Here is a 16,177-nt window from a genome sequence, read left to right as displayed (position 1 = left end):
CGTGTTCTAGAAGGTGTAAGTCAACTACCCTGGCCAGCAAGATCTCCGGATCTGTCCCCCATTGAGCATGTTTGGGACTGGATGAAGCGTCGTCTCACGCGGTCTGCACGTCCAGCACGAACGCTGGTCCAACTGAGGCGCCAGGTGGAAATGGCATGGCAAGCCGTTCCACAGGACTACATCCAGCATCTCTACGATCGTCTCCATGGGAGAATAGCAGCCTGCATTGCTGCGAAAGGTGGATATACACTGTACTAGTGCCGACATTGTGCATGCTCTGTTGCCTGTGTCTATGTGCCTGTGGTTCTGTCAGTGTGATCATGTGATGTATCTGACCCCAGGAATGTGTCAATAAAGTTTCCCCTTCCTGGGACAATAAATTCACGGTGTTCTTATTTCAATTTCCAGGAGTGTAGATGGAAACCACTTTCTCAAAAATGATGTGTAACATTTTCTTTGGCATGTTTTTCATACACTATGTGTATGTAACTGTACTTAACTCCTCCCGAACAGGCCATGAAGGCCCAACGGCACTGACCAGCCGCCGTGTCATCCTCAGCCCACAGACGTCACTGGATGCGGATATGGAGGAGCATGTGGTCAGCATACAGTTCTACCGGCCGTATGTCAGTTTCCGAGACCGGAGCCGCTACTTCTCAATCAAGTAGCTCCTCAGTTTGCCTCACAAGGGCTGAGTGCACCCCGCTTGCCAACAGTGTTAGGCAAACCGGATGGGCACCCATCCAAATGCTAGCCCAGCCCGACAGCGCTTAACTTCAGTGATCTGAGGGGAACCGGTGTTACCACTGCGACAAGGCCGTTGGCACTATGTGTATGTACGATACGTATATGTGTTTATTTTATTTTACACGGTATTAAAATAAAGATGAATGTACTAATGTGTGTGTACTATGTATGTACTACAATTTAATTTCAACCAAATTATCTTTTATTTGGATCTTTTATTCCATCCCTCACGATTATTGAACTACTATTATTTTGAGCTCTCGGTAATATGAACTTACTCCATGGTCCCTCGAGTTTCAAATTATAGAGAGTCGACTGTACTTTGTGCAGACGTTCCAATGTTGGTTTTCCAGGTGCACCAATGAACCAAAACATTACGACCACCTGTTTAATAGCGTGTTGTTCCAATTTTCAAACACAGCACAGCAATGATTCTGCTTGGCATTGATTCTACAAGTCCTTGATAGGTTTCCAGAAGTATGTGGTACCAGTTGTCTACTCACAGATCACTAAACCCCCACAAATTACGGGACGTGGTTTGTGGGCACGCAGCTGGCTGCTGATATGTGTTCCAGTGGGTACAGATTAGGGCATTTATTGGCTATGACATCGATGTGAGTTCACTATCTTGCTCCTCAAATCACTGCAGCGCGATTCTTGTCTTGTGTCACGGAAAGGTATCCTGCTGGAATATGTCATCGACATCAGAGAAGACTGCAACCATGAAGGAGTGCAGGTGGTAATGTTCGCGTAGTTCATTTCTGTGATGGTGTCTTCGAGTACTACCATAGGTCCCATAGAAGCCCAACTAAATGTGCCCCATAGCATAATTCAGCTCTCATCGACCTACATCTGTGGCGTGGTGCACGTTTCAACCAGCCATTCGCCTGGGTGACAGCGTCCAAGGACCTAATCATAGACGTTGTGTAACAAGAAGTGCGATTAATTCGAGGCCGGCGGGAGTGGCCGAGCGGTTCTAGGCACTTCAGTCTGGAACCGCGCGACCGCTACGGTCGCAGATTCGAATCCTGCCTCAGGCATCGATGTGTGTGATATCCTTAGGTTAGTTAGGTTTAAGTACGAGGTACATTCAAGTTCTAAGGCCTCTGATATTTTTCTCCGGACTGGAAAGAGATAGAAACATACGCATTGTTTTCAAATGAGGCCGCGTTCATTGTCAATACGTCCCAGAGATGGTAGCACCGTACGGCAGATGGAAATTTACCGCCAGCGGCGAGAATGGGAACTGTTTTAAATACTTAAAATGGCGACGTTTTCCTTACTTGAACAGTGTGCAATCATTCGTTTTCTGAATTTGCGTGGTGCGAAACCAATTGAAATTCATCGACAGTTGAAGGAGACATGTGGTTATGGAGTTATGGATGTGTCGAAAGTGTGTTAGTGGGTGCGACAGTTTAATGAAGGCAGAACATCGTGTTACAACAAACCGAAACAACCTCGGGCTCGCACAAGCCGGTCTAACGACATGATCGAGAAAGTGGAGAGAATTGTTTTGGGGGATCGCCGAATGACTGTTGAACAGATGGACTCCAAAGTTGGCATTTCTGTGGGTTCTGTGCATACAATCCTGCATGACGACCTGAAAATGCGAAAAGTGTCATCCAGGTGGGTGCCACGAATGCTGACGGACGACCACATGGCTGCCCGTGTGGCATGTTGCCAAGCAATGTTGACGCGCAACGACAGCATGAATGGGACTTTCTTTTCGTCGGTTGTGACAATGGATGAGACGTGGATGCCATTTTTCAATCCAGAAACAAAGCGTCAGTCAGCTCAATGGAAGCACACAGATTCACCGCCACCAAAAAAATTTCGGGTAGCCGCCAGTGCTGAAAAAATGATGGTGTCCATGTTCTGGGACAGCGAGGGCGTAATCCTTACCCATTGCGTTCCAAAGGGCACTACGGTAACAGGTGCATCCTACGAAAATGTTTTGAAGAACAAATTCCTTCCTGCACTGCGACAAAAACGTCCGGGAAGGGCTGCGCGTGTGCTGTTTCACCAAGACAACGCACCCGCACATCGAGCTAACGTTACGCAACAGTTTCTTCGTGATAACAACTTTGAAGTGATTCCTCATGCTCCCTACTCACCTGATCTGGCTCCTAGTGACTTTTGGCTTTTTCCAACAATGAAAGACACTCTCCGTGGCCGCACATTCACCAGCCGTGCTGCTATTGCCTCAGCGATTTTCCAGTGGTCAAAACAGACTCCTAAAGAAGCCTTCGCCGCTGCCATGGAATCATGGCGTCAGCGTTGTGAAAAATGTGTACGTCTGCAGGGCGATTACGTCGAGAAGTAACGCCAGTTTCATCGATTTCGGGTGAGTAATTAATTAGAAAAAAAATAGGAGGCCTTAGAACTTGAATGCACCTCGTAGTTCTAAGTTCTAGGGGACTGATGACCCGGTCTAAGGCGCTGCAGTCATGGACTGTGCGGCTGGTCCTGGCGGAGGTTCGAGTCCTCCCTCGGGCATGGGTGTGTGTGTTTGTCCTTAGGATAATTTAGGTTAAGTAGTGTGTAAGCTTAGGGACTGATGACCTTAGCAGGTAAGTCCCATAAGATTTCACACACATTTGAACATCTTTTTGACTGATGACCTCAGAAGTTAACTCCCATAGTGCTCAGAAGCATCTGAACCATTTTTTTGATTAATTCGACAGGCGACACGTTCCTATTGATCCTCGGTGAAAACTCAGTGATGCTGTGCTCACTGCAGTCGTAACTGACGTTGTCATTGGTTCAACACAGGAACACGTAGGGGTCTTGTGATGTGGAGCTCTATGTTCAACAACGGCCTTTGAACGGTGTGCTCTGAAACACTTGTGCCTGCAATGGCATTGTGCTCTGACGTCATATCTGCTACAGATCACTTCCTATCCTGGATTACGCAGTGGGGGATCCTCAGACCTCTACATTTTGGGATGAGACGCGCCCGTCCAATAACATACGGCCTACTCGTTGTTTCAGCAATCTTCAACCAGTTTACATAGGTGCTCACGACAGTAGTAGGCCAACAGGGGACCAACTTCGACGTTTCATAGATTCTTGTTTTCAGCCGCAGCGCCACAACAATGTGCCGTTTGTCAGAACTGCTTATATCACTGGATTTCCGCATTTGCGGCCCGTATCTTCTCTTTAATGACTGCCCATTCATCTCTCTTCCGCTTACATTTTTTCCTTACTGCGTTACATACCTGCAACACCACCAAGAGGTACTTAACCTCGCAATGGGCAGTACTCATAACGTTTTGGCTCCTCAGTATACATTTAAAAGTTTTGTACACTAGTGTTCGTAATAGTAAGAGTGCGATACATGAAATGACCATCCATCCAAGTGTAGCCACTTGGCTGTTGGAAAACCCAGCGAGCCACCAAACTATGCATGGAAGTTAAATCGCTTGGTCAAGCTTCAGAAGCAAGCGATAAAAATGTGGATTCCTTGAAGTAAATGACTTTATCGATTAAATAATACACGGGGAAAGGGAAGTGAGATTGGATTGGTTTCTATCTTAGACGATGGACTCTTGGTCTATTTCCGCATTGAAATTGTCATCCTGTAGCAGACTTTACGCGAAAATTAAGCTTCCGGACACATCAAAACTGTATTCCGGGACGAGCATCGAAGCGTGCTCGTATAGTTCAGCGCTTCTGACCTCGATGTTGATGATAACAAAGAAATAAAAACAACGCACGGTTCAGTCGGCAGAGAATTGCCCGAGAAAGTCAAATACCGGAACCGAGTCTAAGTCCAGCAAAAAATTTGTAATGTGTCGAGAATTTAATTATAGTTTGAACTTCTCTACTAATTGAAAGATTCATTAAGGAACAAGCTTCTGAGTAACAGCTAACCTATTTTCTGTCCTATATTTTGTCCCAGAGACGCTTTATTCCAACGAGGTATACGGAGGAGCCTCAAAGGATCAAGGAAGATTAGAAAAAAAAACCACTGACACACGTAATCTTCGAGGCGATCTTCGTAGCGTGCTGGTCACTCAGTTAGTAGTCGGCCCCGGAAGAGAAAAGCGTGAGATCGAGGAATGAACCAGCACACTGTTTTAATCTGCCAGAAAGAAGGATAGTTAAAACCAGATTTTGGCCTTATAATAACCTTCAACATAAAATTATCCACGAAATAAATACTCAGAATGCTCGCTATATAAAATCAGAAAGCTACACACACAAAGTAATGCGAGAAAACTTCGTTCGCAAAGACTGCCCATATCAAGTGCTCACCGCTACCTGCAGTACTTTTTGATTGGCCGGTATAATGGCGGAAGTAGGCCACCTCAAGCAGCCACGCTCCAACAATACACATAGCCAGTGCGGTCAACAAGGCTTGCAGCTTGTTTCCCCAGTTGTACCCGCTCTTTAAGAGCGTTGGATCCAGACTGACAATCCGGTCATACTTTCAGTGATCCTACATGGTTCGAAAATACAGTCAGTGGCTACCAACACTCATCCCAAGCGTCTGCAAACCTTAAAAGTCTTTAGAGTTATCACCAACACTTCCCGATATCGTCTCAACACTAAAGACAACCATTACTCCACTATTATCAACCAGCAAAAGCCCATAAAACTTTATACAAAAACAAATTCTTCTTACCACAATCTCATAAATTCATTATCCAAAACTCCCCAAGTTCTCTTCATAATAGATCTACAGCTACCATCAAGCTACTCTGTAGGACCTTACATACGAGGGTGAGTCTAATGAAAACCTTAAATCTGTAATAACAAATCGAAATTTCGCGCCGTTACCCTGTAAGCTGGTAACCGTGCTACAAACACCGTGCAGAATGGCCTGTAGGTGGCAGCATAGTGAAGATGCACACATATCGTCGCAGTATCAGTATAAAGATGGTCGTCCCACTTGCGACTTGCACCAGGGAAGAACAGCGTTGTGTTATTCGATTTTTGCGTAGTGAAGGTGTGAAACCTATTGAAATTCATCGACGAATGAAGGTTCAGTACGGTGATGCATGTTTGTCACAGCAGTAAGTCTACGAATGGAGTAGGAAGTTCGCAAATGGTGTGACATCAGTGGAAGATGCTCCTCGTCCAGGTCAGGCACAACGAGTTGTGACTCCACAGAACATTGCAGCAGTTGAAGCCATAAAGAAGGAAAACCGCCGAGTGACACTGAATGGCATTGCAGCATGTTTACAGATTAGTCAAGGGTCAGTACACCACATTGTGCATGATGGGCTCCAGTTTCACAAAGTGTCTGCAGGATGGGTGCCACGGCAGCTGACTCCTGAAATGAGAGAACGACATGTTGATGCTTGTGAAGAACTTCTTCGGCGCTTTGAACGAGAAGGTGATGGCTTCCTTGCAAGAATCGTTACTGGGGACGAAACCTGGGTTCACTTCCACCAACCGGAAACGAAGAGAGCGAGCAAGGAATGGCGCCATTCCTCATCACCAAGTGATTTCCATATGTTTGGACCACTCAAAGACACAATGGGAGGAAAGAAGTTCTGATGAAGAGGTACGCCGTGTGGTGCATGAGTAGTTGCACAGACTACCAAAAGAATTTTTTTAAAGGAATTTATGCACTTTGGAAGTGCTGGAGGACTTGCATTGAGCGTGGGGGAGATTGTGTTGAAAAATGATACAGCTTTGCACCACTTCTGCACAATAAATAATACTTTAAAAATATTTAAGGTTTTCATTTGACTCACCCTCGTACATTTTCAGAAGACACAGTTAAATTACAAGGATTTCCAGAATGCTGGATCAACTACAGGACAGAAACTTATCTTACATATTTCGATACAGAACCAACCAAAATTGAAAAATTCCATTTTTATTTGATTGATGACTAGTTTCGGGTTACCTGAAACAATTTTAAGGTCATCCAGATAGCTAAAACAGTATTTTCCGATAGAGTAAAGAAAGGTTATACGCCGATGAGCCAAAACATTATGACCACCTGTTCAATATCTTGCTTGTCCGTCTTTGGAACGAAATACGGCACTGCGTATCAGGGATTCAACAGTTTGGTGGTAGGTTTGTGGAGGTATGTGGCATTTGATATCTACGCATAGGTCACGTATTTCGCGTAAATAACGGGCCGCTGATCTGCATATGCGGTGATGGCGCCCGATAGCGACCTGGGTGGGTTCCATAGGATTTACATCAGGTGAATTTGGTCACCCAGACATCAACATGAGTTGAATATAATACTCCTCAAACCATTGTAGCACGGTTCTGGCTTCGAAACACGGACAGTTGTACTGCTGAAACATGACATCGCCGTCGGGTAAGACATCAAGCGTGAAGGGATTAGCAACTGTCAGTGTGTCTTCGATTACTACCACAGGTCCCATGCAAGCGCAGGGGAATGTCTCCCGTAGCACAATACTGCTGCGTCCGTGGTGCGCTGCACATTTTGAGACGACATTCACCTCGATGGCGTCTTTTTGTGGAGACGACCATCGACCTAGTGCAGGAAAAATGTGGTGCACGCGAAGAGCCGACACGTTTCAATTGATCGACGGTCTACATCTACATCTACATCTACATCCATACTCCGCAAGCCACCTGACGGTGTGTGGCGGAGGGTACCTTGAGTACCTCTATCGGTTCTCCCTTCTATTCCAGTCTCGTATTGTTCGTGGAAAGAAGGATTGTCAGTATGCCTCTGTGTGGGCTCTAATCTCTCTGATTTTATCCTCATGGTCTCTTCGCGAGATATACGCAGGAGGGAGCAGCATACTGCTTCACTCTTCGGTGAAGGTATGTTCTCGAAACTTTAACAAAAGCCCGTACCGAGCTACTGAGCGTCTCTCCTGCAGAATGGCCGGCCGCGGTGGTCTAGCGGTTCTAGCGCTGCAGTCCGGAACCGCGGGACTGCTACGGTCGCAGGTTCGAATCCTGCCTCGGGCATGGGTGTGTGTGATGTCCTTAGGTTAGTTAGGTTTAAGTAGTTCTAAGTTCTAGGGGACTTATGACCTAAGATGTTGAGTCTCATAGTGCTCAGAGCCATTTGAACCATCTCCTGCAGAGTCTTCCACTGGAGTTTATCTATCATCACCGTAACGCTTTCGCGATTACTAAATGATCCTGTAACGAAGCGCGCTGCTCTCCGTTGGATCTTCTCTATATCCTCTATCAACCCTATCTGGTACGGATCCCACACTGCTGAGCAGTATTCAAGCAGTGGGTGAACAAGCGTACTGTAACCCACTTCCGTTGTTTTCGGATTGCATTTCCTTAGGATTCTTCCAATGAATCTCAGTCTGGCATCTGCTTTACCGACCATCAACATTATATGATCATTCCATTTTAAATCACTCCTAATGCGTACTCCCAGATAATTTATGATATTAACTGCTTCCAGTTGCTGACCTGCTATTTTGTAGCTAAATGATAAAGGATCTATCTTTCTGTGTATTCGTAGCACATTACACTTGTCTACATTGAGAGTCAATTGCCATTCTCTGCACCATGCGTCAGTTCGCTGCAGATCCTCCTGCATTTCAGTACAATTTTCCATTGTTACAACCTCTCGATACACCACAGAATCATCTGCAAAAAGCCTCAGTGAACTTCCGATGTCATCCACCAGGTCATTTATGTATATTGTGAATAGCAACGGTCCTATGACACTCCCCTGCGGCACACCTGAAATCACTCTTACTTCGGAAGACTTCTCTCCATTGAGAATGACATGCTGCGTCCTGTTATCTAGGAACTCCTCAATCCAATCACACAATTGGTCTGATAGTCGATATGCTCTTACTTTGTTCATTAAACGACTGTGTGGAACTGTATCGAACGCCTTGCGGAAGTCAAGAAACACGGCATCTACCTGTGAACCCGTGTCTATGGTCCTCTGAGTCTCGTGGACGAATAGCGCGAGCTGAGTTTCACATGACCGTCTTTTTCGAAACCCACGCTGATTCCTACAGAGCAGATTTCTAGTCTCCAGAAAAGTCATTATACTCGAACACCGATGGTTCTGTACTTACTGCAATGTACGATGTCGTTGGGCCAATGTGTGAACACGTTGTGGAGGTCTGCTGCGGAGCTCCTTGTTCCACAATGTACGATGAACGGTGTGCTCTGAAACACTTGTGCGTGCTCAGGTATTGTGCCGTTCCGTTTCGTCAGTTATAGCATAGATCATCATTACAGATAAGACAAGCCTCCGAACCCCACGTTCTGTGAAGAGTCGTGGACGTTCAACCATTTAGCGCCTGATGGTAGTTTTATTGTCCTTCTACCTCTTTCCGTAGATGCTCACGACGTAACACGTTAACATTCGACCAGCTTCGCCGTTTCCGAGATACTCGTGCACGGGCTCTGTGTAATAACATTCTGTCCTTTGTCAAAGTCGCTTATCGCAATGGATTTCCCCATTTGCAGCCCATATTTTCGTTAGGATGATTACCCTCCGTGTCTGCTCGGCTTACATACTTCTGTTATCACGTAACTAGGCGGCATCCAGCGTCGCGGTGGTCATAATGTTTTGGTTCAAATGGCCCTGAGTACTATGGGACTTAACCTCTGTGGTCATCAATCCCCTAGAACTTAGAACTACTTAAACCGAACTAACCTAAGGACATCACACACATCCATGCCAGAGGCACGATTCGAACCTGCGACCGTAGCAGTCGCGCGGTTCCAGACTAAAGCGCCTAGAACCGCTCGGCCACACCTGTGTATGTTTGTTCTGTCATTGTTCATGGTTAAACTTAGTCCGCAGCTCGTGGTCGTGCGGTAGCGTTCTCGCTTCCCGCGCTCGGGTTCGCGCGTTCGATTCCTGGCGGGGTCAGGGATTTTCTCTGCCTCGTGATGACTGGGTGTTGTGTGATGTCCTTGGGTTAGTTAGGTTTAAGTAGTTCTAAGTTCTAGGGGACTGATGACCATAGATGTTAAGTCCCATAGTGCTCAGAGCCATTTGAACCATTTTTTGACCCATGGTTAAACTTGACTTTGTTGTACGTATATGTATAATCTTGACTGGTTTGTATTCTCTTTCGGAAAATATTGTTTTGTCGATCTGGATGATTTGAAAATATGTTCAGGTAACCAGAAATTAACCATCAATTAAATAAAATGTGATTCTTCCAACACACTTCTGCTGTCCGCCATCTCTATACTTGCTGCCACTGTGGAACCCGTCAAGTTCGTAATGGGCCATTATCATTTACTAAACTGTACGTGTTGCAACTCCCTTGGTATTGTACTTTATTTTTTTCACCAACACCTTGCCTGTCTCTTTTTCGAACTGTATCCCGCGTATTTACCGCAGACATGCATGCATGTCTGAAAGAACAGACATTTTAAATAAGTATTACAAACTTAGACGTGCGAAACGACGATAATAACGTTGAGCACGTAGCCTCATTCTCACTATTGCGGGAATCAAAGTAATGTTGCCAGCACTAGGGGTGTAGATAGTATGGCATATGGAAGTTTGCATTCGCCTGGAGATCGTGCACGGATAACCGAACTGGTTAACGTGACCGCCAGCGGTAAGCGGAAAATCCGTGTTCGAGTCCCGGTGTGGCACAAATTTTCATGTGGCGCTAAGAGGTAGCATATCTACGTCTAATACAACTGATGTCAAAAAATTCCTCATAAGCGAGTAATCTTTGAAAAATCTGTTTGAACTGATTGTTCTATTGTATCCACTTTCTTTGTTCATCTCACAATACAAGCTAGTATCTAGGCTGTCTTGCACTTTTGATATATTGAATAAAATAGTGCTGAATACTCTGAATCTGTTTTTCTGTCTGTTTACTGTCGGTACAACAATTCTGAGTTCTCTCTGTTTTCGCCTTAGGGCAACGGCCTTGCCGCAGTGGCTACACCGGTTCCCGTGAGATCACCGAAGTTAAGCGCTGTCGGGCGTGGTCGGCACTTGGATGGGTGACCATCCAGGCCGCCATGCGCTTTTGCCATTTTTCGGGGTGCACTCAGCCTCGTGATGCCAATTGAGGATCTACTCGACCGAATAGTAGCGGCTTCGGTCAAGAATACCATCGTAACGACCGGGTAAGGGGTGTGCTGACCCCACGCCCCTCCTATCCACATCCTCCTCTGAGGATGATACGGCGGTCGGATGGTCCCGGTAGGCCACTCGTGGCCTGAAGACGGAGTGCTCTGTTTTCGCGTTAGAGATGTAGAGTCAACAACTAGCTTCGTAATACGCCATTTGCTCTTGAGTTGGAAGTAATACAGTTCTGTTATTATAATAGCAAAAAGTAAAGTGGGTGGCTCAAGCCTGTGACCGGACTGCCCTTCTATCCGTTAAACACGGGGTCTCCAGTGTCGGTGTCTAGTACTCTAGACCACCACGGCCACTATGACTGGAATACCTGCATGCAAACATCACAATCTAGTTAGCTACTGCGTTGGTATATTCAAAGAGTTAAATGGCTTGTAACGTCATGCGTCCTGAGCAATACAGTGATCGGGGTCAGTGCGTTATGAAATACTTGCCCCTCAATAAACTGAAGACAGTGAAACAAGTTCAGAGTTATCTGCTCAATCAATATCTATATCACTAAGGATAAAACAATACTTCACCAGCAAAAAGAAGGGTGAGGAAACTGACTGTGAGCTATTCAGCCCTTTCACTACCATTTAGACGTATGTGTCTCACGATAGGTTATCAGGGAACCAGTGGAAACTTGCTGAATTTTGTTGCTTTGTATGTAAATCTCACTGATAAAAGGAAGCCAATGTCTTGCAGAATCCTTATAATTACATCTTGTGCCCCTACGTTTTGCTGTCTTCAAGTTCCATTGTTTAAACTCTGCTCCGCTCCGTATTTACGCATCGAATTAGTCCGCGCCTGCCGATAGGCAACTCAATAAACAGATTTGCAAAGCTGCCTGCTGTCACGCTTTCCTGGACAATCCGCGGAAAAAAAAACTGCACGCGGGTACCGACAATTGCCTTGTCAGAAACGGTGCCCATATTGATCACCTTAATGTCAGCTAGAAACTTGGACAGATGCTCTATCCCCTGATGTGTATCTATTTTCTGTACGCCTTGTAGTTTTTGCGCAGTCGTCTTCTGAAACCTCAGATGTACTTTGAATAATCCTATACGTCCTGCCCCTCGACATGTCGGAATGCGAAACGGTGGGAAATATTTTTTCCGTATTGTTACTCTTAACTATGGCATTAATTAAAATAATCATTCGTTAATGTCTTTCGCTCTGAACAATAATTGATAGTGAAAGGGTTAAAGTAACCATCGTCCAATCGGCTGAAGTGATTGAGGGAAACCATGAAAAAGAAGCACGTAGAGGGCTGAAAAGGAATTTGAATCTTGCTACGACCGAATGCGTGTCTAATGTCATCACCACTGTCCTTCCTCGGCGAACCACATCAGTAAGGGATCTATTGCACAGTGCTCTATGAACACAGTGAGCTGTCCACGAATGGAACAAGAAGGTAAAAAATAACTGACATACGGATTTTCTGGCAGCACTCAGCAGCCATAGTCTCCTGGTTTCTATATGAACTATGTAACGAGGGCGTTCTGAAAAGCAAAGCCTCCGAATTTCTTATGTGAAAACTTTTAAGGCTTTATAAATAATGCAACCGTTATTAACATTCTGCATCTTTATTCTTCATATCTACCTACACTCCTGGAAATTGAAATAAGAACACCGTGAATTCATTGTCCCAGGAAGGGGAAACTTTATTGACACATTCCTGGGGTCAGATACATCACATGATCACACTGACAGAACCACAGGCACATAGACACAGGCAACAGAGCATGCACAATGTCGGCACTAGTACAGTGTATATCCACCTTTCGCAGCAATGCAGGCTGCTATTCTCCCATGGAGACGATCGTAGAGATGCTGGATGTAGTCCTGTGGAACGGCTTGCCATGCCATTTCCACCTGGCGCCTCAGTTGGACCAGCGTTCGTGCTGGACGTGCAGACCGCGTGAGACGACGCTTCATCCAGTCCCAAACATGCTCAATGGGGGACAGATCCGGAGATCTTGCTGGCCAGGGTAGTTGACTTACACCTTCTAGAGCACGTTGGGTGGCACGGGATACATGCGGACGTGCATTGTCCTGTTGGAACAGCAAGTTCCCTTGCCGGTCTAGGAATGGTAGAACGATGGGTTCGATGACGGTTTGGATGTACCGTACACTATTCAGTGTCCCCTCGACGATCACCAGTGGTGTACGGCCAGTGTAGGAGATCGCTCCCCACACCATGATGCCGGGTGTTGGCCCTGTGTGCCTCGGTCGTATGCAGTCCTGATTGTGGCGCTCACCTGCACGGCGCCAAACACGCATACGACCATCATTGGCACCAAGGCAGAAGCGACTCTCATCGCTGAAGACGACACGTCTCCATTCGTCCCTCCATTCACGCCTGTCGCGACACCACTGGAGGCGGGCTGCACGATGTTGGGGCGTGAGCGGAAGACGGCCTAACGGTGTGCGGGACCGTAGCCCAGCTTCATGGAGACGGTTGCGAATGGTCCTCGCCGATACCCCAGGAGCAACAGTGTCCCTAATTTGCTGGGAAGTGGCGGTGCGGTCCCCTACGGCACTGCGTAGGATCCTACGGTCTTGGCGTGCATCCGTGCGTCGCTGCGGTCCGGTCCCAGGTCGACGGGCACGTGCACCTTCCGCCGACCACTGGCGACAACATCGATGTACTGTGGAGACCTCACGCCCCACGTGTTGAGCAATTCGGCGGTACGTCCACCCGGCCTCCCGCATGCCCACTATACGCCCTCGCTCAAAGTCCGTCAACTGCACATACGGTTCACGTCCACGCTGTCGCGGCATGCTACCAGTGTTAAAGACTGCGATGGAGCTCCGTATGCCACGGCAAACTGGCTGACACTGACGGCGGCGGTGCACAAATGCTGCGCAGCTAGCGCCATTCGACGGCCAACACCGCGGTTCCTGGTGTGTCCGCTGTGCCGTGCGTGTGATCATTGCTTGTACAGCCCTCTCGCAGTGTCCGGAGCAAGTATGGTGGGTCTGACACACCGGTGTCAATGTGTTCTTTTTTCCATTTCCAGGAGTGTATTTACAAGGGTTGGAACTTAAATAGTGGCAACTACTTACTCACAACCGATACAAAAGAGTTACATGTTTGAACCTGTTACTGTCCTTCAAAGTAGTCATCAGCGTTGTGTAGAACCCGTTGCCAGCGATGTGGAAGGCGTAGTATACGGTTAGCAGAGCCTGTTCTGTTGATGGTGCGAATGGAGCGGTCTACAGCCTGTCGAATCTCTGGAACAGCCATTCGTTGGATTGGCGTTTCAGTTTTGGCTCGTACGATGTGGCCCATGTCTCATCCAGTGTTACGGTGTAAGAAAGCCTCTCCTTCGCGCTCATAGCACTCCAAGTGCGTCTGTGCAGCGTCGTAACGCATCCATTTCTGCATTTCCGTCAAGTCATGCGAAACTCATCGTGATGCAGTTTTTCGCATGCCCAGGCTTTCCTTTAGGATACGAAGCGCAGTTGTATGCGCTAATCCGGTTTCATGGGCGGGCTCACGAATCGTATGGCGTCGACCACTGGCCAGTAACGCTGCAACAGCATGCACGTCTTCTTCAGAGACGCTACGGCGACCTGGCCGATGCATGTCTACCACAGTTTGCCGATCTTCGTTGAAGGCTTTTACCCAACGCACCAGTGTTCTGTACGGCAATGCCGATTCCCCGCAAGACTCTTGAAGACCGTGATGACACTGTCGTGCTGTACGACCTCTGGCACATTCAATCTTGATCCAGCTCCGTTGTTCCTGTTTACATAGTGATACCTTTACGTTAGACCGCTCGCTCACAAGTGACTGTGTTTCCCTCGATTGTGAGCACGCCGGTGACGTGGGACGGGAGAGTCCATTTGCTCGGAGATAAGGTAGGTATATCAACAACGCTTGCTATCAGCGACAATAGTAGATTCCATTGCATAGTGTCTCCACAGCAGTGTTTCCACTATTTAAGTTCCAACCTTCGTATTTCTCAACGTAGCCATCCCGACGACGAACAAATTTCTGCCAATGAGAGACAGTTTGTTGATACCGTCACTGTACAGTGACTGACTTTGTTGACGGAGCCACGACCTCACCTCTGCTTGCACCGCTTCATCACTATCAAAGCCAAGTCCTCGAAGGTGATTTTTAAGTTTTGGAAACAGATGAAAATCGGATAGGACCAAGTGGGGGAATGTATAGAGACTGATCGATGGCAGTGAACCCAAGGCGTCGGATTGTCAAAGATGTCGCACAGCTCGTGTGTGGTCTGGCATTGTCATGCTTAGGGAGAGGATGCTCCGTGTATGGACGTAGTTTTCGAATTCGCAACTCGATTGCAGCACGCTGTTTCTCACTCACTGACATAGTTAAGTTACTCACCGCTATTTTACACGCTATATTTCGGAGTACTCTAGCTGCAGACGGCTGAAAAATTGTAAACATGAAGAATAAAGAAGTACAATGTTAATAACATTTGTTTTATTTTAACGCAGTCCGGAACCGCGCGACTGCTACGGTCGCAGGTTCGAATCCTGCCTCGGGCATGGGTGTGTGTGAGGTTCTTAGGTTATTAGGTTTAAGTAGTTCTAAGTTCTAGGGGACTGATGACCACAGCTGTTAAGTCCCATAGTGCTCAGAGCCATTTGAACCATTTTTATTTTAAAAAATTAAGAATTTTCACATAAAAGGTAATGAGATATTGTTCTCCAGCACACTTACGTAAAATTAATGTACACTCCTGGAAATGGAAAAAAGAACACATTGACACCGGTGTGTCAGACCCACCATACTTGCTCCGGACACTGCGAGAGGGCTGTACAAGCAATGATCACACGCACGGCACAGCGGACACACCAGGAACCGCGGTGTTGGCCGTCGAATGGCGCTAGCTGCGCAGCATTTGTGCACCGCCGCCGTCAGTGTCAGCCAGTTTGCCGTGGCATACGGAGCTCCATCGCAGTCTTTAATACTGGTAGCATGCCGCGACAGCGTGGGCGTGAACCGTATGTGCAGTTGACGGACTTTGAGCGAGGGCGTATAGTGGGCATGCGGGAGGCCGGGTGGACGTACCGCCGAATTGCTCAACACGTGGGGCGTGAGGTCTCCACAGTACATCGATGTTGTCGCCAGTGGTCGGCGGAAGGTGCACGTGCCCGTCGACCTGGGACCGGACCGCAGCGACGCACGGATGCACGCCAACACCGTAGGATCCTACGCAGTGCCGTAGGGGACCGCACCGCCACTTCCCAGCAAATTAGGGACACTGTTGCTCCTGGGGTATCGGCGAGGACCATTAGCAACCGTCTCCATGAAGCTGAGCTACGGTCCCGCACACCGTTAGGCCGTCTTCCGCTCACGCCCCAACATCGTGCAGCCCGCCTCCAGTGGTGTCGCGACAGGCGTGAATGGAGGGACGAATGGAG

General features: G+C 47.3%; 1 pseudogene; it reads left to right on the top strand.

Moving 5' to 3' along the window:
* The first annotated feature begins 10,564 nt into the window (after positions 1 to 10,564).
* LOC126186119 (5S ribosomal RNA) lies at positions 10,565 to 10,682 on the top strand (annotated as a pseudogene).
* The last annotated feature ends 5,495 nt before the right edge of the window (positions 10,683 to 16,177 follow it).

Source organism: Schistocerca cancellata, chromosome 4 (assembly GCF_023864275.1).
Source record: "Schistocerca cancellata isolate TAMUIC-IGC-003103 chromosome 4, iqSchCanc2.1, whole genome shotgun sequence".
NCBI classification, from domain to species: Eukaryota; Metazoa; Arthropoda; class Insecta; order Orthoptera; family Acrididae; genus Schistocerca; species Schistocerca cancellata.
The sequence above is the reverse complement of the archived record's forward strand: the minus strand, read 5'-3'. Positions and strand labels throughout refer to the sequence as shown.